The sequence below is a fragment of the Lygodium microphyllum genome, chromosome 30 (genome assembly GCF_053477565.2).
Source record: "Lygodium microphyllum isolate KBCC chromosome 30, Lygodium_microphyllum_v1.1.10, whole genome shotgun sequence".
Classification (NCBI taxonomy): domain Eukaryota; kingdom Viridiplantae; phylum Streptophyta; class Polypodiopsida; order Schizaeales; family Lygodiaceae; genus Lygodium; species Lygodium microphyllum.
The window spans coordinates 78,955,476-78,978,652 of NC_141164.1; the positions used below are offsets into that span (position 1 = coordinate 78,955,476).

Below are 23,177 nucleotides of genomic sequence, written 5' to 3' on the forward strand. Positions count from 1 at the left end.
GGATCCAAAATCTTTGCAGATGGCTGCAAAAATGCCAAAAACCTTGGATTCTGCATCACTTGAGTAAACATACTCACAGCAGCAACTAACTGAGTCTTGAAAGTGTCTTCATCCATAGAAGAAGCCATAAGAACTTGTGGCTCAACCATAACAGGAGGAGTAACAAACTGTGGAGGTCTAGAAGACTCTCCCACCTCATGAACAACAGGGATCTCCTGTGATGCAGACGCTTCCTCTCTGGTGTCTTCCTTTCTATCAGCCATAATGCATAATTCTGTGTCTTGCACCCAAAAAAACCCTGGCTCACTCTTTAGGGAAAAAGTGATTCGATCCCGGCAACGGAACCATGTAACCGGCTTGTTCACTGGGAAGGGCGGTAGTGTACAACCAAAATATATAAGTGCTTTCACCCAAAATAACAATCGCCCACTTTACCTGAACTTAAAGACACAAAATCAAGAAGACATACAGGAAGCTAGAATGCTCCTGTTGCAACACAAACACCCTGCTGGCCCCTAAGTCAGGCGTCCCTTGCGGTATTTCTTTATTTTTAAAGAGAGAAAGTACAATGGGCTGTCTTTCACCTATTCTGGGTAAAATTTGACAGCATAACAGTACAATTGCTGACCCAAATCAAGTTGACCAGGAGGGAAAACTCTGCCCAAGTCGGAAACTTCTAGTTGGAGTGCAGAATTGACCATTTCAGTCTGCCGTAATTACTGGTTCAGACCTGTTTACAACACATACTGTTCCCTGCACTGTTTTGCCCACTGTAATTACTGGTTCAGACCTATTCTGACACCTGTTCTCAGCTCATATTGTTCCCTGCACTGTCCTGCATCATCTGGGCCAAGTGCCCCTTGATTCTGACATCAATTGGGCTCTGAAATAACCTCTGAACAGTCCAGAATCAGAACTGATTTAATGCTGTTTCAGACACTTGCTTGATGAGGTTACCACCCTCACCTGTTCCTACTTGTGGGCAGCAAACAACTGCTCCTGTTCCTGGAGAAAAAAGGCTCTTGCCTCATGCAAAAACAGCATATTCCACACAGCTGTACCTGAATCAGAAGAAAGGCCCTTAATTCTGCAGCATAACCATACTGTCAGGGAGAGAGAGAGAGTAGGAAGCAAGCCCAGACCTCTGTGCACCATAGACAAGGTAGACCAGCTCTCAAGAGCTCTCCATCTGCAGCTATCCATGTCCCTTTCACAAAATGAGCCCCCCCATGCATTGAAACTCGTTTTTGTGCTGCCCTCTCTCTCTCTTTTGGGAATTTATGCCCAAATTGTGACACATGGCATACATGTAACAATTTTCCTGTTTAAACCTTTCGGTCTAAAATTCTCCATCCTCGGTGCAGAATTTGACCTCGGCACAAACCAGAGGATTAATCCTCGTACAAAAACGAAGATAATGACGCGAACAGATTCTGGGGTCCAAAAATAGTAACTCCCTAAATTTTAGGAGTTGCTTCCATTGCATCCCCACTAGTCTTCTGACCATCTTTGCAAACTATGGCTACATCAAATTTGCAATGTAGCTCAACTGAAAGTGAATTTCCACTGATGACCCCATATGGACTAATCTCTTGAAGATTTGTCCATCTTCACTTTGAACTAGTCTCTTCCAGGCTAGTTCTTCAACACACTACACTTTCACAAGTCTCTTCTTGTCAATCTACAGTGCCATCAGTCTCTTCCAGACTTATACTGGACCTTAAATGTCCAGTCTTGACTCACTAGATATTCCTGTCCGTTTCACAAACTGGCCATGCAACTCAGGCGTTTAGATTTCAAGAGGGATCCTTCCAAAAAGAAAAACCAAATAAAATATGTAATAAAGAAATCAACAAAAAGGTAATAGTTGTCACAGTCTTGTGACAAAAGATCCTCACTTTACCTGATTTTTGAATGCTCCAAAGAAGGACAATAAAGGCAAGAAGAATAAGTTATCTTCTACACCTTTGGGACAGCAAGGTGCATCAAAGGAAATGCCAAAGCCTTCATTTGAAGCTCCCAAAGATGCTATGAAGAAAAAACAATCAATACATACAGGGCGAGGAATGTAAATGCAAGGCCATCATGGAAGTGCCAATCCAATGGATTTTGGACAGCTCGGCATGCATGCTATAATGGGGTAGCCATGATACTTTGGTGGTAGCAAGATTTTTCAAGCTACGGTTGGATAGGGACCGCATACGAGAATGTATGGCACAAATCCCTATGGTATGCAATAGCCACTACATGGTGTGCAAGGCCCAATGTGTTTAGGTATGGTTGGAAATATGCAAAATCCTATGTATGGCAGCATTGGTTTGATGCCTGGGGGACAAAATAGCATGTTTGATAATGCATCTACACCCTTGAATGCTAATGGGGCTCAAGGAATGAGTGTTGGTCATGCAAATGCTCCATTTGGTGTTGGTTTTGATGTAAATTTAGCGAATGCACCCTTTTTTCAGCAGCCAGTGTATGACAACTTGAAACCCAAAGGGGTTGCAAAAGACTATGATGAGGATGCAAAAAAAAGTGAAGTTTGTGTCCTTCAATGGTGCACGAGATAGACTGAAAGCTTTGACTTTCATTCTATAGTTTGATGCAACCTATTTAAGGGGAAACTTCACCGAGTCCTCGAAGATTCAAAAGGCAGTCACTTTCTTGAAGGGGAATGCATTGCAATGGTAGTCCACTCTTTTGATGCAAGGTAGAGCACCGTCAACATGGGCATAATTCAAGCAAATGTTTGCATCCAATAGGTTGACAAGTACCTTTGAGATGGACATCATAATAGCTTGGAATAAGCTGGATGCTTAGGAATGTAAGAATTTGGGACAATATAATAAGAAGTTTGAGGATGCATTGCTGCCCCTCACTTCTTATCGCCCTATACCCCTTCATGAGCAAGTGGAAAAATATGTTTGTGGGCTGCCCAAAGGAATCAAGGATCTTTGCTTTAAATCCAATGTGTCTAGCATGTCTCAGCTCATAGAGATTGCTGCTACAGCAGATATTGCTGTGTGGGAAGAAATCAATCACTTCTAAGGCAACTACCGCCTGAACGGCTTGAACATCATGGCATAGATCGTATCCTTGGAAGTAGCCCACCTAATAAGCCACCCTACAGAGTTAGTGCAATCCACCGAGAGGAGATTATGAGTCACGTGAATGAGCTGTTAGAAAAAGAGCTGATTCAGCCTAGCTCATCTTCTTTTTATTCTCCAGTGCTTTTGCTGCAAAAAAATGATGGTTCATGGCATATGTGTATTGTTAATCATACTCTGAACAAGATCATGATAAAGAATCATTTCCCAATCCCTCAGATCGATGATATTTTGGACGTCACACCACATCATGAGTGGTTCTCTGGCTACAATGGTGATGTACGTGGCATTGTCCACTTGGGGGATAACTATGCATGTAAAATTGCAGACATTAGCAGTGTGAAATTGAAATTTCAGCATGGCTTCATGTTTGTTTTGCATAATGTGAGACATGTACCTCAGCTCAAGAAAAGCTTGATAAGCACAGGGCAACTAGATGATGAAGGCTATCACACCACCTTTGGGGATAGCAAATTGAAAATCTGTAAGGGCTCTCGCATTGTTGCAAAGGGGTCCAAAAGTAATACCTTGTATCCTTTGCATGTATCTAGTGTGCGTGACCATATAGTCGCCATTACTGAGCAGCCAAGTGTTTCTTTGTGGCATAGCCAGTTGGGACACATGAGTCAATCTGAAATGAAAGTGCTCTCTCATTTGGGTTATTTACCATCTTTGAGGTATATTGACTTTGAACAGTGCGATCATTGTATTTATGGTAAGCATATTCAAACATCACACAAAAAATCTTTCTCTAAAGTCTTCAGCCTTAGAGTTGATACATTCAAATGTTTGTCAAATGCCAGGATTATCTTTAGGGGGGAAGAAGTATTTCATTACCTTTGTTCATGATGCCACATGCAAAGTATGGGTTTATCCAATCTGTCTTAAAGACAAGCCCTTGGATAAATTTAAGAAATTCCTAGCAGTTGCTGAAAATTAGACCAGCACGACATTAAAATGCCTTCGCTCTAACAATGGAGGGGAATATGTGTTCGCAGCCTTTTAAGACTTTTGTGACAGCAAAGGGAATAAAGGGAGATCGCTGCCCCTCATAATCCACCCCAAAATGGTATTGCGGTGAGTATGAATATAACCATTCAAGACAAGGTTCATACAATGCTGTCACAGACTGTTTTACTCCATGGATTTTGGGCAGAGGCTGTTATGACAACCGTACACTTGATTAATCATTCACCAAACAAGTCTTTTGGGTGGGGGGGTGGGGGGGGGGGGGGGGGGGGGGGGGGGAGGGGGGGGGGGAAGAGTCCCTCAAGAAGCGTGGTCGGGCAAGCCACGTTGGTATACACACTTGAAAGTGTTTGGCTGCGAGGCACTTGTGCACATCCGCAAGGAAGAACGCAACAAATTTGAGCCAAAGTCTTGTAAATGTATTTTCCTAGGATATAGTGATGAAGATGAGATGGGATATAGATTATGGGATCTTGAGAAAAGAAAAGTTGTACGCAGATTTGATGTCATCTTCCGAGAAGATTACATGCACAAACAACCCGAAAGAATAGAGGAGGTCCGAAGGGTTGTATTTCGAGAGAATGTACCAATAGGACAGCAAAGAATGCCCGTTCGACAGCACCAAATACTTGTTGTAAGTGTCCCTGAAAATGCAAGGAATGAAGGGGAAAATGATCGGCAAGATCTTGCCCATGATGTTCCACAAACCAGCAAGAACATGTGCACCTGGAACAACTTGAACCAGCTATGCAGCATGTTGAACCTGTAGAACAACAAGCTGTTAATGCAGATTTGCAGGCTGAACAGCCAGCAAATTTTGACCACTGGGTCCGTATGTCAAGCAAAGTGCAAAAACAGCCAAACAAATTTATTCCTGGAGTAAACTATGTGGTTGATTATGTCATGTTAACAAATTGTTGTGAACCGTCATCATGCTTCCAAGAAGCAATGGACAGACAAGATAGTAAGAAATGGCAAAAAACAATGCTATCACAAATGGAATCTCTCATGAAGAATGGCACTTGGGATTTGGTATATTTACCAAAAGGACAAAAAGTGCTAACCTACAAATGGGTTTACAAAATGAAAGTCCCTTCTGGTTCTTTGCCAAAGTACAAGGCATGCTTGGTTGCTAAAGGGTACAAGCAAGAACATGAAATTGATTTTGATAAAATATTTTCTCTTGTAGTCAAAATGACTACTCTGTAAACCATCTTGGGCTTGGTTGCATCTGAGGACATGAAACTCATACATATGGATGTAAAAACCGCCTTCTTACATGGTGATTTGTATGAGGAAATCTATATGCAGCAATCTGCCAGTTTTGTTGCAAAGGGAAAAGAACACATGGTATGTAAACTCAACAAAAGTCTGTATAGGCTGAAGCAGACACCATGAGAATGGTATCACAAATTTGATACATTCATGCAATCTCAGGGATTTCATCGTTCTTAAGTTGAACATTGCTTATATATGACTCGATGCACTAGTGTCAATAAGTCCAGGCCTCTTAGCAAACGCAATAGTTGAAGAAGGCTCCTCCATCTCCATGGATGAGAAGGAACACAAAATCGTGAGTAACCGTAGGTGTCAACTGAGAAGTAGAGGTAGAGGAAGGCTCTAATATCTCTTCCAACACTTGTTCTCAAGGGTGAGGTCTTTCTAAATCGCATACACTCCGGATATCCTTTTGCTTCCCCTCTAAAACTATATCGAAGTCTAAAAAAGAATCTAATTTCTTGAACTTTTTCTTCTTCCCTTTATTATGCTTGGCTTGTCCTTTACCTGGAGATAATGCTAAAAGACATGGCTTTGTGCACTAGCTCTACCACACAATGTCTCCTCGTGTTGCACATCCTACTCAAGTACCATAGCAATCAAATCCTCCCAAGTGATAATGCCCCTTGTATGGGAGATGAGGAGACTAGAATAAAACAGATCATACTTCAATGACACGAATCTATAGCAAAATAGCCCTTATGCCATGGCCATTGGGATCACACTATATAGTAAATTCTTTAGAGAAATCCAAACACACTAGAATAGGAGCAGAAGTAATTCCTTTAACTAGTTGAAGCTATTGTCTGCAACTACATCCCAAAAGAAAGCTTCCTTCTTCAATCTATTAGTCAAAGGAGCTCCCAAAATAAAGCTCCCAAAAGAAAGCTCCCAAAAGAGAAGAGAAGAGAAGAGAAGAGAAGAAGAGAGGAGAAGATGGAGAGCTTCTCCTCCCCGGTCCCTCACCCTCACACACTCTCAGGTAGTAGGACATTCCCCAACCAGGGCCCAGCTTCAGGATTGGCTTTACTCCACGCTGCGTATCGGCACAGCGCAGATAGTGGAGGCGGTCCTAATGGGCCAAGGGATCTTCATGGTTAAGCTCAGTTCGGCAAACACAGCTCACAAGTTAATTGCTAGTTCACCATATGCGTCCACGAAAGGGGTCATATACATGGTACCTTGGTACAGTGACTTTACCGTGGAGACATTTGCACTCCACATATGTGCCCATGAAAGGGGTCATATACATGGTACCTTGGTACAGTGGCTTTATCGTGGAGGCATTTGCACTCCACAACAGGTTTCTTCGGCACCCGATCACCCTTCTTTTCCCCAGCCTGGCAATAGAGTATCGCCAGTTGGTGGAAGACTTTCGACGGCTCTTCGGCACTGTTCTTTCCACGTTTTTCGCGGATGCAGTGACAGCATCAGGAGTCTCAAAGGTACGGGTGGCAGTGAAAGAAGTCAAGAATATCCCACAGTTCCTAGAGATTGAGGTGGGCGGGCACGCCTTTAGGCAGCAAGTCATTGTGACAGGGCAGCCAAGGCAGTGCCTGCGCTACCACGACTTTGGGCACCAGGCAGCAGCGTTTCAGAGCCAGGGGGGCTCCACCGACAGGCCCACAGGTGGACGCTGATAGCTTCACACGGGTCCAGAGACGACAGAGAGGGAGACGGCAGGGGGAGGCACAGCCAGCTCCTCAAACCCAGCCTCGTCAATAGGGAGCAGGTGGGCGAGTGACGCCCCCTAGGCAGAGCACTCCACAACCCCCCTACCCGCCCCACCCAGCAAGACCGCAGCCCCCCACATCCACCACCCACACCACGGACTACCTCACCTGAGATCCCATAGCCCCCACACCCCCCCCCCCCCAAACATCCCATGACCCCCCCCCCCCCCCACTAACCCTGGCCCACAGTCCCCCCCTCTCCAGGGCCACCAGTCCCCCCACCACACCCACCATGCACCTCTATCCATCCCACCATCCCTCGATCCTCCTCCCCTCCCCCACCCCCCCTACCGAGCATCCCCCTTGATCTGCACCCGGTACAGGTGTTCCCCCCTAGATCCACCTCCCACAAGAGGTGATGAGCCACACACGCCTACATCCTCCTCACACCAGCAGTCTTCCCCCTCCCATACAGCCACCAGCTCATCCGCCCCTCCTGCACGTCACACTTTCCCGAGACAGGCATAGCTGTTGCCACAGGATTTCTTCGGCAATGGCCCATGGTCCTACCTGAGAGTTGCGGAGAGAGGAGAGTTCCCACTACCTCTAAAGGTGGGGATCTTCGTGGTTCGTAAGTCAAGGAGAGGCAAGGCCCATCTACTAGCACCATCGGATGGACCAAACTACGCCTTTTTTATTCAGTCATCTCGCTCAGGGGAGTGGACGGCTACACAGGTAGAGGAAGAGTTAAAGAGTCAGGTAGTAGACTACATCTCCCAATGGATGGGAGAAGAAGGACTAGCACTGTTTGCCCAGCAATGGCCTGGTTGCATGATGGACATTAACTGGTGGGCTGGTGCCCAGGTCCCACACTTAAGCATTATCTTTCAAGCTCCTCCACAGTGGAGAGCTCCGAGGGATGTGATCGAGTGGCCCCTCGAACAAGCGGCCCATTTCTACCAGTGTACAAAGTCACGATTCTCAGCATGGCTGATAGATGCATTGATAGTACCACCTGGAGCATCTATCACCCCTATGGTCCAGTCGAGGGCCACCATGGGGAACTGGAGCTCGCCATCTAGACCGGCGGCAAAGCATACTTGCATGCCGCATAGCTTTTCCTCTTCATCGGCAGCCTCCACACTGAATAGATGCCTATTCAGTTAGTCATAGGTCTCCCCATGAGCTTGTACCTTGCATCCTAGAATGTGAATAGTCTCCACTATAGTGGGGCACGTGGTTCTAGGAAGTCGATTGTTCAGCAAGAGTTGCAATCTGCCCTTGCCGGAAGAATTAACATCTTACTTCTACAGGAGTACAAGCTCACCCCCACCCAAGCCCAGCGGGTTGGGAAGGTACTTCCAGGCAGCCTGCACACTTACTAGGAGTACACCATAGGTGCCCACGGCAGGAGTGGAGGCGTATGCACCTCTATTGGCCCAAGTCTCACCGCTTGTATACGAGACCACGGGACGATAGTGGCAGGGAGGGTTCTATGGATTAGATTGGATATTGGGGGCTCGTGCCTTGGAGTCCTCAATGTCTATGCCCCTACGGAGGTTAGGACATGTAGCAGGTTCTGGGTGGAGATCGCGGATGGACTCCCAGAGGTGGACTCTTGGATCGTTGGAGGAGACTTCTGTTGGGAATAAAGGGCCATCATGGCTTTTATATGTGCACGGGTGTGAACACACCCTTAGCACATTGTACTTTCATACATATATCTATCTAAAAACCTAAAGTGGTACACTCATCATTGTACCGAAAAAACATGTTCACTCTCTACTCTGCTCACTCGCACTCTCTCTATCTCTCTCACTGCGCGTAACAACTGTCTGCCTCGATCTCCGTGCCTAATCGATTCCAACAAACTGGTATCAGAGCGTAAGGTGCTGCAGACGGTCGTCAGTCTGAGACAGAAGACCAACGTGGTGACGAGAGCTCAAAGGCGAGCACGAGAGTCACAGGTGTAAGCTACAAGCAGTGATGACAATCGACTGCAGTAGGCGACTGTAGCACGCGTGGACCAAGCGTGCAACAAGCGACAGCTGCACGGCGAAGGTGACAGCTGCAAGGCGAAGGCGACAGCTGCGCGCGACGGGGCGACAGCACGGCAACCAACTGACGTGGCGTGAGGGACCTGCGACAGGCACCGTGTCCAGCGCCGCGAACAGCGCGTAACGGCGTACAGGTGGGCATCAAAGTGCACGTATGGCGGGTCAACGGACTCAAATTCAATCTTTTTTTAAATTTCTTTTACCCACTGACGGGGTAACGTGCACGTAAGCACAAAATCTCAGATTTGTGCAAAATCGGCTCAAAAATTTGGGGCTTTTCTCGAATCTGGGGATCTCAACACAGAATTGGACAATCTGACTCAGAAATTGCAAAGTCCGTGCACATTTGCCCGGGGATTTTGGGGCTTTTCACATTTTAGTGAATTTCTTTCAATTTCACTGAAATTAGTGTATGCAGGACTTGGAAAATTTGAGAATTTGTCCAGACTTGGTGCGAGCAAGATGCAATAGTGATATTTGTCTTAGAAATTGCAGGAATTTGTGACATTTTGTCCACCACATTTGGGGCTTTTCATGTACATGCACAAATTGGGTTGAAATTAACCCAATTTCTTGACATTGAGGCACATTGGACCCCGTGCAATTTGGGGCTTTTGCGATTTGGGCAAAAATTGTGCAGCATTTGGTCATTTTATGTACATGCAGGTTAAATTCCACGCAATTTGGACATCAACACTTGGTAAAATTTGGGGGTTTTGCTGAAATTGCTCTATTTTGGCAAAATTGCACAATTCTATGTATGATAGAGGAAATGCAGATGTGTGTTTGACACTTTGAGCACAAAATCTTGGGGCTTTTGACCGTTCATGTCGAATTTTATGCCCGTCGGTACATGTACAACAGAAATTGCAGCTGAAATTTTGGGAATTCTCATGTAATGTGATGCACATGCCCTTTGGAACAGCTGTAATCAGTTGGATAATGCTGTAGCACTTGGTTTGGTGCTTCTGAAAACTTAATTACAGATCTGAAATCTATACTTCTGCGTGGTCATTTATTGCTGATTGGTACTTCTTTGTACCTTGGTCACTTGGGTGATAGTTTGGGCCTGCATTTGCTGGTTTGTTTGTCACATTTGGGCTGAAAACCATGGCTGGCAGCAATGACAGCAGTAATTTGATGCATATAAAGAAGCTTGAAGATGCATATAATTTTGCAGTGTGGCAAAAACAGTGCTACAATATCCTGTTACAAAAGAAGCAGGCAAAGCCGATCAAAACTAAAGGGGCAAAGCCTGCGGACATGGATCAGGACGATTGGGATGAGTTGAATGAGCTTGCACGTTGAACCATAGAGCTATCGATTTCTGATGCCTTGCTTTTCAACATTAAAGGTTTGGATTCTGCATATGAGATATGGACTAGACTGGAAGAACTGTATGCACAGAAGAGTGCTGCAAGCAAAGTGTATTGGCTCAAAAAGCTTATGGATTTCCGTATCAAAGAAGGTACAGCAATGTATACTCACTTGAGTGAGTTTAACTTCATTTTCAGCCAGCTGGTTACCTTGAAGTTCATGATTGATGACGAATTTAAGGCTACTTTCTTGCTTTGCACTCTACCAGAGAGTTGGGATACATTCAGGACTGCTATGAGCAATTCTAATGTGATCCTTTTGTATGCTGATGTAGAGAGTGCTCTACTTATGGAAGAGATGAATCAGCAAAACAATGCATCGAGTAAGTCTTCCAGTACTTTGCATACTAGGGGCAGATCACAGCAAAAGGGCAAATATGATGGCAAGGGACGCAGTAAATCACGTGGCAAATATGTTGAATGCCATCATTGTGGCAAGAAGGGTCACTTTAAACGTGACTGCTACAAATGGAAGAAAGAGAAAGGAAAAGGCAAGAAGACAAATGATTGCAAGGAAGAGAAGAAGGACAATCAGCCTAAGAAGAGCAGTGTAAAAATTGAAGAGGTGAATGTAGTCACTCATAACAGTGACAGTGGGAGTGATGTACTCTTTGTCTCTTCACATTTTGGTGCACATGCTCTACTTGCAGATACAGATGATGACATGCATACCTGGATTCTTCATTTAGGTGCTTCCTTTCATGTCACCCCTCATCGTGAGTGGTTTTCCGCCTATACAAGGGATCGACATGGTGTTGTCCATCTTGGGGACAACTATGCATATGAGATTGCAGGTATTGGCAATGTGCAGTTACAGTTTCAGCATGGCTCTGTCTTTACACTTCAACATGTATGGCATGTACCTCAGCTCAAGAAGAGCTTGATCAGCACAGGGTAGCTAGATGATGATGGTTTTCATACCTCCTTTGGTGATGGAAAATGGAAGATCTATAAGGGATCTAGGGTTATTACCAGAGGTTGCAAGAGTGATACGTTGTATCCACTTCATGTATCTAGTGTGCGTGACCATGATGTTGCCGTGACCGAGCAGCCAAGTATTTCTTTGTGGCATGGCCAGTTGGGACACATGAGTCAAACAGGAATGAAAGTGCTTTCTCGTTTGGGTTACTTGCCTTGTCTTCGTTATGCTGATTTTGAGCATTGTGATCATTGCATTTATGGCAAACATCCACGGACGTCTCACAAAAAGTCTCTTTCTTTGTAATCTTCTCCTCTAGAGTTAGTACATTCGGATGTATGTCAAATGCCATGATTATCTTTAGGGGGAAATAAATATTTTGTCACCTTTGTCGATGATGCTACACGGAAAGTATGGGTTTACCCTATTCGTAGCAAGGATGAAGTGCTTGACAAGTTTAAAAAATTCTTGGCATTGACTGACAATCAGACAGATAAGACACTTAAGTGTCTTCGCTCTAACAATGGTGGGGAATATGTGTCCAAAGCATTTCAGGCATTTTGTGACAGCAAAGGGATAAAGAGGGAGCTAAATGCCCCTCATAATCCACCCCAAAATGGAGTTGCAGAGCGTATGAATCGGACCATACAGGATAAGGTCCGTATGATGCTATCTCATGGTGCATTACCCCATGGTTTTTGGGCAGAGACTGTTATGACAGCCGTTCACTTGATTAATCGGTCACCAAACAGGTCTTTTTGAGGGGGGGAAGGGGGGGTTTCCCCAAGAAGAGTGGTCGGGCAAGCCACCTTCATATGCTCATCCGAAAGTGTTTGGTGTGAGGCTTTTGTGCACATTCGTAAAGAAAAATGCAGCAAACTTGAGCCAAAGTCCTGTAAATGCATTTTCCTAGGATATAGTGACGAGGGTGAAATGGGGTATAAATTGTGGGATCCCGGGAAAAGGAAAGTAGTACGCAGCAATGACGTTATCTTCCGGGAAGATCGCATGCACAAACAGCCTGAAAAGACTGAGGAGGTCCGTAGGGTTGTATTCCGAGAAGAAATACCTTTTGGACAGCAAAATGTGCCCGCTGTACAGCAGCAAATACCTGCTGTAAATGAACCTGTAAATGCAAGAAATGATGCTGGAAATGATCAGCCAGCTATTGCCCATGAAAATGAGCCATTACATGTGCAGGAACAGCTAGGACAGCAAGCTGTTAATGCTGATTTGCAGGCTGAAATGCTAGGACAGCATGCTGAAAATGGAAATTTGCAGGAACTGCCAGCAAACAATGACCATTGGGTTAGGAGATTGTCTAGGGCTATTAGACAACCTAGCAGATTTGTTCCCGATGCAAGCAATGTGGCTGATTATGTCATGTTGACAGAGTGTAGTGAACCGTCTTGCTTCAAGGAAGCAATGGACAGACAGGATAACAAGAAATGGTATAAAGCCATGTTTTCAGAGATGGAATCTCTTGAAATAAATGGCACTTGGGACAGAAGGACATGACAAGAAATGGTATAAAGCAATGGACAGACAGGACAACAAGAAATGGTATAAAGCCATGTTTTCAGAGATGGAATCTCTTGAAAAAAATGGCACTTGGGACTTGGTGCAGGTGCCTAAAGGGCAGAAAACCCTTCCATGCAAATGGGTTTAGAAGATGAAGGCTGCTTTTGGTTCCTCACCAAAGTGTAAAGCAAGATTGGTTGCAAAGGGATACAAGCAGGAGCATGGAATTGACTTTGATGAGATTTTCTCTCCTGTAGTCACGATGACTACATTCAGAACCATTTTGGGCTTGGTTGCAGTTGAGGATATGGAGCTCATACAGATGGATGTAAAGACTGCATTTTTACATGGTGATCTGCATAAAGACATATATATGCAGTAGCCTGAAGGGTTTGTTGAACAAGGGAAGGAAAAAATGATATGTAAACTCAAAAGGAGTTTGTATGGGCTGAAACAAGCCCCAAGAGAATGGTATCATAGGTTTGATACATTCATGCAGTCCTAAGGCTTTCATAGAAGTCAAGTGGATCACTGCTTGTACACCAAGAAGGCAGCAGATGGCAGTCTAATTATCTTGGTTTTGTATGTAGATAACATGCTGATTGCTGGCAGGGATACTCATGCCTTGGATTCACTGAAGCAAAGTCTTCATGGCAGCTTTGACATGAACAATCTTGGTGATGCAAATCACATTCTTGGCATGCGAATACTCAGAGATAGATCTAAAGGCTTACTCTATCTATCTCAACAGGAGTATATCTCCAAAGTTTTGCAGCATTTCAATATGGAGGGGGGGAAAGCAATTGGGGTTCCATTGCCTCCATATGTGAAACTCAATGCAGAGAACAACCCTACATCTAATGATGAGAAGGCTGAAATGGCCAAGATACCATATGCTTCAGCTGTTGGCAGTTTGATATATGCTATTGTTGCTCCACGTCCTGACATTGCTTTTGCAGTGGGAGTGGTTAGCAGATACATGGCAATGCCTGGCAAGAAGCATTGCGATGCAGTGAAAGGTATTATGAGATACCTCAAAGGCACAAAGGAGTTGTGCATCTGCTTTGGAAACCAAAAGGCATCTGTTGTTGGCTTTACGGATGCAGACTATGCTCGTCATGCGGACTGCAGGAAGTCCACTTCTGGGTATGTGTTTACATTCACAGGAGGAGCAGTCTCTTGGATCTCTAGGCTACAAAAGTGTGTTGCATTGTCTACTACAGAGGCAGAGTATGTAACTACCGTTGAGGCATGCAAGGAGACTTTATGGCTTTCATGTCTGGTGGGAGAGCTTGGCATCACAGAGTTACCTGTTCTCCATTGTGATAGTCAGATTGCTATCATGCTAGCACGGAATCCTATCTTTCATGCAAAGACAAAGCACATACAGGTGAAGTACCACTTCATTAGAGATGTACTTGACAGCAAGAGCATTGAGCTTGTCAAAGTGCATACAGATTATAATCCTGCAGACCTTCTCACGAAGGGTCTTTCAACAGAGTGGTTTGCTCATTGCCAACAGATGATGGGAGTTGGATAGATATATTTATTTCAGCTTTGTATATACCTAGACTTAGCTGATTCTTTTCTCCTCTTAAGGCACATTGCCTTTAGGTGGGAGGTTGTTGGGAATAAAGGGCCATCGTGCCTTTTATATGTGCACGGGTGTGAACACACCTGTTAGATTACGGGCACAGATTTTCTGAAAATTGATGGAAGCACGAGACTTCTTCACCTCCCAACCACGCCTAGATAAGTGCTGGCCTTTAAGCTTATCTCTTTGCCAGCCGTCAACTAGCTGGAGTCCTACTATTTCTGGACTCCCTCACTCTCTAGGCTCCCCTTAACCCCGTTCGGGCGCCCAAGAGCCCGGACGGTCATTCTCGTGCATGTTCCCCTAAATTTACCTTAATGTAACATTAAATATCCCTTTTAATGTCACATTCCACACTTATGACATTAATGTAACATTAAATATTACTTTTAATGTCACATTAATGTCACATTTCCTTCCCCTTAAGAATCGGTTTCGTCCTCGAAAACGATATTTGGAAGGTCTAATTGTAAATCGGGAAACCTTTTCTTTAAAGTACTTACTCGCTCCCATGTTGAGCTTTCTTCTGAACAATCTTTCCACTTAACCAAATATTCTTGATAAATAGTATTCCTGGTTCGTCTATTACGAACATTTAATATTTTTTCTGGTTCATGTGGATTAGATTGGTCATAGAATAACTCCTCAATGTCATCATTTAAGACTAAATTATCCAAATCACCCAGCTTCTTCCTTAATTTGCTTACATGAAAAACTGGATGTATTTTACTACCAGCAGGTAGTTGGAGCTTGTAAGCCAATTCTCCCACCCTTTTAAGTATTATGAAAGGACCACAATACCTTGGTGAAAGCTTTGGACAATGTCCCTTTTTCATAGTTTTAGTTTGTTCAGGCACCTTAAGATAGACCAATTCTCCTTCTTCAAAGGAGATGTCTCTTCGGTGAGGATTGGCATATGCTCTAGCTCGACTTTGAGCCTTTTTAATATTTTCTTGAGCAAATTTTAACATACTATTCATATCCTCCAAAAAGTCTTTAGCTGCCTGAACCTTTTCCTTATGCAGTCCTACTGCAAAAGGAGCTCTGGGCTGAAACCCATACATCAACATAAATGGACTATATCCAGTGGAAGAGTGTTTGGCACTGTTATATGCAAACTCTGCTATCGGTAAATACTCTTCCCAATTAGTTTACCTTTTACTCACATATGCCCTAAGCATATCTTCAAGAATTTGGTTAACCCTTTCAGTTTGCCCATCAGTTTGCGGATAATCCGCCGTACTCATGCTAAGTTTAGTATCCAATTTCCTAAATACCGCACGCCAAAAATGGCTATCAAATTTTCTATCCCGATCAAAAACTATATTTGCCGGAAGGCCATACAATCGGTATATGTTCTCTACGAACAATCTAGCCAATTCTGGTGTTTTAACATCAGTTGAAGTTGGAATAAACCTAGCCATTTTGGTTAACCTATCCACAATTACCCACACAGAGTCGTGCCCCCTCTGTGTTCTAGGTAAAGCAACAATAAAATCCATGGAGATACTCTCCCATTTTCCCGAAGGAATTTCTAATGGATGGAGAAGTCCTCCCATTTTTAATTTTTCAGCTTTATTAACCTGGCATTTATTACATTTGACCACATAGTCAAGGACGTCCTTATTCATTCCAGGCCAATAGAACTGCCTTTTAATAAGACTATAAGTCTTATTAACTCCTGGATGTCCCGCACTAGGGGTATCATGACACTCAAAGAGTATCTGGCGCCTTATTTCTATATCTTTCGGGACACATACCCTATCCTTGTAGAGTAAATAACCATTATCAATGGTAAAATTCTTCCACTTGAATCCAGTTTGAGCAACCCCTGATGCTCCATTTTCTAGTTGAACATCCTCAGATATTCCTTCCTCAGTAGAAGCACTTTCATTTGGATCCCCATTTTTTATTGCTTCCCATATGTTGGAATATGCCGGATCAACCTGACATTTCCCTTTTAAAGATTCAAGCAAGTTGGAAGTGAACTGAGTAAAACTCAATTCATTAATGATGGGCATTCTGCTGAGTGCATCAGCTACTATATTATACTTTCCTTTTCTATATCTTATTTCATAGTCGAACTCTTGAAGGAGTTCGGCCCATCTGGCTTTACGCCCATGTAAATCTGGTTGATCATTAAGCCACTTAATGCTTTCATGATCCGATAAAATCAAAAGTTTGGCACCATACAAATAGTGCCTCCATTTCTTCATTGCATGTACTATTGCATACAGCTCCCTCTCATAAACAGAATAATTCTGTTTTGCACGATCTAATTTCTTGCTTTCAAAAGCAATTGGTCGACCTTCTTGTAATAAGACCGCGCCTATTGCCTTATCACTGGCATCAGCTTCAACCACAAATGGTTTATTGGGATCCACTATTAATAATACTGGAGCTGTAGCAATAGCTACCTTAAGTTTTTGAAAACTTTCATTTTGGTCTGTTCCCCAATTAAAACTTTTCCCTTTCCCTTTAAGTTGGTCTGTCATTGGAACAGCTATTTTGGCATAATCTCGAATGAATCTACGATAAAATCCAGATAAACCTAGGAAGATCTGCAGCTCTTCCAGGTTCCGTGGAGGTGGCCATTCAATAATTGCCCTTACTTTTTCTGGATCCATGTTGATTCCCTCTTTCGAGATTATATGCCCTAAATATTTGACCTCTTGTGCAAAGAATTCACATTTAGTTTTCTTCGCATAAAGGGAATGTGTTCTTAACAGTTGGAATACTAATAATAAGTGTTCCAAATGTTCTTCTCTTGATTTACTAAAGATCAAGATATCATCCAAAAAGACTACTACAAAATGTCCTAGATAGGGCCGTAAAACACTATTCATCAACTTCATAAAGGTAGCTGGTGCATTAGTGAGGCCAAAAGGCATCACTAAAAAATCATAATGCCCGTATCTAGTACGAAATGCCGTTTTGGAAATATCTTGTGCCTTAATTCTTATTTGGTGATAACCTGATCTTAAGTCTATCTTTGTGAAGAATTTTGCCCCTTGCAATTGATCAAAAAGATCTTCCATTCTGGGCATAGGAAATTTATTCTTCACCGTTATTTTATTAAGTGCTCTATAGTCAACACAAAGTCGCATAGAACCATCTTTTTTCTTTACCAATAAAATTGGTGAAGCCCAAGGTGAATTACTAGGTTGAATAAATCCTTTATCCAGGTAATCCTTAATTTGTCTCTCAACTTCTTGATGCTGTGTTTCACTTAACCTATATGGTGGTTTTGAAATTGGGTGTGTATCCTTATTTATATCAATTGGGTGATTTATTTCACCCCTATCTGGTGGAAGGCCACTAGGTAAATCAGAAGGAAACACATCTTTAAAATCATCTAACAAACTGTTCAATTCATTATTTACATTCAATTCGCAAACATAAGAAAATTGTTGCTTTATATTACAGGAAGTAAAAGTATTTTGTACAGGAAAAGACCATAGCATATATACCTCACAAACTTCCTTCTTTATCAGCTTCTGAACTTCAGTAGAACACAGCAAAGGATTATCAGATACTTCATGTTCACCTTGAATGACAAAAGTCTTACCATCCCTTTCAAATTCCAGTGTATTATGGTGATAGCTACGTTTCAAGGATGGTTCCAATCCCCATAGCCACTCCCTCCCTAGAGCAATATCAGCTCTTTCCATATTCATTATTTGGAAATCAAGCTTATCTTTATATCCTTGAATCTCGATTTCCAAATTGGATACCATTGTATCCCATATTTTATTGTCTTGGCCTTGCATCATACGCACAACGTATTGATGCTCACTGTTTTGTTGGGGAAGTTTCAATTTTTTGACAAGTACATAATTTATAAAATTATGTGTGGCAGAGTCATCAATCATGACTCTAACCCGTTTTCCAGCTATCAATCCATGTACTCTAAGTAAATCATGTGGCCCAAAAGTAGGCTGCCACAAAGAAGTTGACATACAACACTTATGTTGTACATCCATGTGCAAGACCTTTAAAGATTTATACTTTTCATGACCCTTTAATTCTAAGGTCTGCACTACATGGATTTGTTTTTCTTTCCCCTTGCCCTTGTCCTTTTCTTTGTCTTCCCCCTTTTTCTTTTGAGGGCAATTCCAAGCAGCATGGTTAGGGGATAGGCAATTAAAACACAATTTTTGTTTTTTGGCCTTATCAAAGTCATCAGGACTTAGCTTTGGCCTCATATATGGTTTCTTTTCAAAAGGTTGTTTTTTACCTTTGAAAAATGGCTTTTTTTTTTTAAATTTGCCCACAAATTTTGAGGTTTCTAATTCCTTAGACTTGGGCTCCATATCAGTGAGACTGGTGAGTGTACCTGGACGCGTGCTATCTTCATAAATTAATGCAAATTTAATTGCCTCTTCAAGCGTCTTAGGTAAACTCCGTTTTACTTCCTTTTTACAGGCTTTATCCAGTCCCCTAATGAATCCTCTTGTTTTTTGGAATTCATCAATTCCTTCTAGTTTGAGGATTATCTCACGATATTCCTCCAAATATGTCAGTAGGGGTCGTCCCTTTTGTCTGACATAATCCCAATCTTCCCAATTTCTTTCCATTTCATTTTCAGGAAGAAATTCTTTTAAAAATACGGATTCAAATTGAGCCCAAGTTTCAAGTATTTTATTCGCCTCCTTTAAGGTTCGCCACCACTTATATGCTTTGGGCCCCAAAGTTAAACTGGCCTCCAGTGCTTGGAGATGTGGTGGTGTATTTTTTAATTTATCTAAATCTTCCCATTTTTGGAGGAAATTAAAGATTGTATCTTTATTCCTATCTTTTTCCTCCCCGTAAAATTGAGGTGGTTTCATATCCTTTAAAACCAGATTATCCCTCAATTTATGATAGGTTTGGGGTTCTTTAGAATCTCGAATGGTCGCATCTAAATCTTTCGATGAAGATGGGACATCTGAGATTTCTATCTTATTTTTGTCTTTTTCCAACAATAAAGTTAACTGAGATTTTATTTCAGTTAGTGTTTGAGTTAAAAACTCCATTTGAACCCCTTGAGTTTGCACACGAGCAGAAAGATCATCAAATTGCTCTCTCGTGGCAAAAAATTCTTCCCATTGTTCTTCTTGTATGTCTGGTTCATGGGGATCTACCATAGGTTGATCCCCGGAACTAGAGCTTTCCATTACCCTTTCTTTCCCTTTTTCTGCCATTAATACACTGGAATTGGAAAGCAAAAATAAGAAATTTGCATACAGGATAAAATACTTCCCTGATTTTTTATGGCAGGCTGCGGCTTCAGTTGTGTATGAAGTTTTCTGCCTGTCTCACAGCAGTCGCAGTCTTATTCACCTCAGGAGCAGTCCTGTCCGTCAACAGCAATCTGACACTGGCAGCTCCATTTCTGAGCTGGTTGGTCCTCGCGGATGCTGACGGCTGCCTGCCTGGTCTAGTTGGTCTTCGCGCAGGTCTGGTTGGTCTTCGTGACCCTGGTCCTTACGTTTTTTTATTATTCTTTTCTGTCCGTAACGAAACGGGTCGCCTTGATGTGGTGTAATCGTTTCCTGCCCGCAACGAAATGGTCACATTAATGTGACGTGACGTGGCTTCTCCTTTTAATTTTTTTCTTCGCGGCCCGTTTTCTTATGTGACGAGGCAGGGCGGAAATACTCCGTCAGATCGCGTGACGGTTTTCTTATGTGACGGGGCAGGGCGGAAGTACTGCACGCGACGGGACAGGGTAGACGACACGCTTTCTCACGCGATGAACAGAACACTTCTAACTGATGGCCCGCTTCTTGACTGACGGCCTGACAGATTCTTAATGATCAGAAACATAGGCTCTGATACCAATGTTAGATTACAGGCACAGATTTTCTGAAAATTGATGGAAGCACGAGACTTCTTCACCTCCCAACCACGCCTAGATAAGTGCTGGCCTTTAAGCTTATCTCTTTGCCAGCCGTCAACTAGCTGGAGTCCTACTATTTCTGGACTCCCTCACTCTCTAGGCTCCCCTTAACCCCGTTCGGGCGCCCAAGAGCCCGGACGGTCATTCTCGTGCATGTTCCCCTAAATTTACCTTAATGTAACATTAAATATCCCTTTTAATGTCACATTCCACACTTATGACATTAATGTAACATTAAATATTACTTTTAATGTCACATTAATGTCACAACACCCTTAGCACATTGTACTTTCATACATATATCTATCTAAAAACCTAAAGTGGAACCCTCGACATTATACCGAAAAAACGTGTTCACTCTCTACTCTGCTCACTCACACTCTCTCTATCTCTCTAACTGCGCGTAACGACTGTCTGCCTCGATCTCCGTGCCTAATCGATTCCAACAACTTCAACAACCTGGAGGCCTTGGAGGACCAACAAGGCAAAGGCAGAAACTACCAGGGCATGGCTAGAGAGGAGCAGTAGGCATGGGAGGTCTTTCTGCTAGCAGTAGAAGCACGGGATGCCTTGAAAGGCCTTGCCTTCCACAAGAGGGAGAGTTCATTGGACTTCTCTTGGGGATACAGGCGTCTAGGAGAAGCACTGCTAGAGCGGTTGGACAGGTTTTACGTGGGAGAGTGGAAAGGCTCTCGTGAAGGCCAGATTGAGCAGTTGGCAGACACCACGTTGTCCGATCGTTGCCCGGTTCTCCTAACACTTGATCCCCTAGCATCAGCCCTTGACACACGATCCTATCGGATCCCTGACTCGATCTATAGGAGGGAGGAGGTGGCGAGACAGACAGAGCATATTTGGACCAGAGAGTGGAACAGGAGGGACCGCATAGCAGAGGAGGTTGCAGAGGCACTGGCCGAATTGAGCAGAATCTGCCATGAGGCAGTCATACAAGCCAAGCGGCAAAGCTAGGAGGAGGAGAGAGCACTCCGACAGGACCTTGCAGCCACGCAGAGATTATTACAGGAGGCACAAGGGATCCCACCCTCCACGCACAGGCGGTGCATGCACGAGCAGCCATTGTTGGCCTAGAGGACACGCGCTCGGAGTTCTCTTTCCGGACCTCAGCAGCCTTATGACTGCGGAAGGGGGACACGATGTGCAGGGAGTTCTTATAGGTGACCAGCCTCACACCGCATGAGAGCAAATACGCAGCCTTCAGGATCAGTATAGGAGGACTCGTTCTAGCCCAAATGAGGTGATGGAGATTGCAACCGACCACTACACACGCCTCTTCCAACAAGAGACAGCTTCAGCTAGAGGATAGCGATGCAGACAGCAGGTCTAGGATCACATCCCGTCCCTCGTCATAGAGAAGATGAGACGCTCCCTCCTTGCCCCCTTCATAGAGAAGGAACTAGAGGAGGCCTTCCATACAGAGGATGGGCAAAAATGCTTGAGGGAGAATGGCCTATCTAAGGCCTTCTTCACCACCTACTGGGAAGTGGTGACCCTCTACTGATGGCCTTCCAGGAGATTTTCGCTTCAAGTCAGATGCCAGGGAGTCTTTCGATAGGCCTTATCAATCTTCCCCCCAAAGGGGGAGACCGGTTGGAGCTTTCCCAATGGAGACCGATCACCTTATGTCAATGGCCTATAAGGCACTGGCAAAGATGATTGGTAGGCGACTACACCCCGTGCTTCTAGACATCATCCATGACACACAGATAGGCTTTGTCCAGGATAGGAGCATATTGGACAATGTATTTACCTGCTTTGAGGCGACAGAGTGGGCGCAGCACAGTGGGCAGAGACTGGCCGTACTACTCTCGTACTTCGAGAAAGCTTATGACAGGGTGGACTGGGACTTCCTAGAGGGCACCATGGTGAGGTTGGGATTCCCCCAGGTTTGAATTCGCAAGGTCTCCACCCTGTACAAATCGGCTACCAGCAGGGTTCTCATAAGCGGAAGGCGAGGGGAAGAGTTTCGGTTGGAGAGATCGGTTCAATAGGGCTGCCCCTTGGCCCCATTCCTGTTTCTACTCTTTGCACAGGCGATGTCTCACTTCCTCAGGTCACGTGTGAGCGGATTATGCGGCCTCCGGCTTCCAATGAGAGAGCAGACTGAGTTGTTGGACTCAGAGTATACAGATGACACAGCACTCTACATAGAGGACGATGAGTTGATGCTGGAGAGAGTGAGGCTGGCTCTGGATGTGTTCTATTCTGCAACAAGTGAGAAAATCAACTGGCGAAAATCAATTGGGTTCCTCACAGACCCGAACTCAACTCCAGCACGGAGTGGGGTGTCCACCTGGGATTTAGATGGGTGAGCAGAGGGCAGACCGTCCGATACCTAGGGTTCCAAGTGGGACTCGACATCACTCTTGCCCAGCAATTTCTTCCTCTCCTTAATTCTATTCAAAGGAAACTGACCTACTGGAGCACGGCTCGCCTCTCACTAGCCGGCTGAGCCCTGGTAGTCAACCAAGTACTCCTAGCGACGGCCTAGTACATTGCCTCATGTTGGTGTTTCTCCTCGTCATGCGTAGTACAGCTCTGCGGCCTAGTGCAGAACTTCCTTTGGTCAAGGTCAGATGGTTCCAGGGTCTCCAGAGCCAAGGTGGCGTGGGCAACCATCATACGGCATCGGCCAGAGGGAGGACTTGGGATCATAGAACCAGAGTATCAGAGTATGGACCTCTTGGGTAAGCTAGTAATCTGCGGCCTCGCACCAGGAGGGCAAACTTGGAAGGTCCTATTGCAGGAGGGTCTTCAAGATTGTAGACCGAGGCTTGGTAGTGAGTG

At 44.1% G+C, this 23,177-nt stretch overlaps 1 protein-coding gene across 1 annotated transcript in view; it reads right to left on the minus strand.

Moving 5' to 3' along the window:
- Positions 1-23,177, minus strand: part of LOC148010019 (peroxisome biogenesis protein 3-1-like) — an 87,256-nt gene that overhangs the window by 11,608 nt on the left and 52,471 nt on the right. The gene's annotated exons all lie outside the window — the stretch shown is intronic.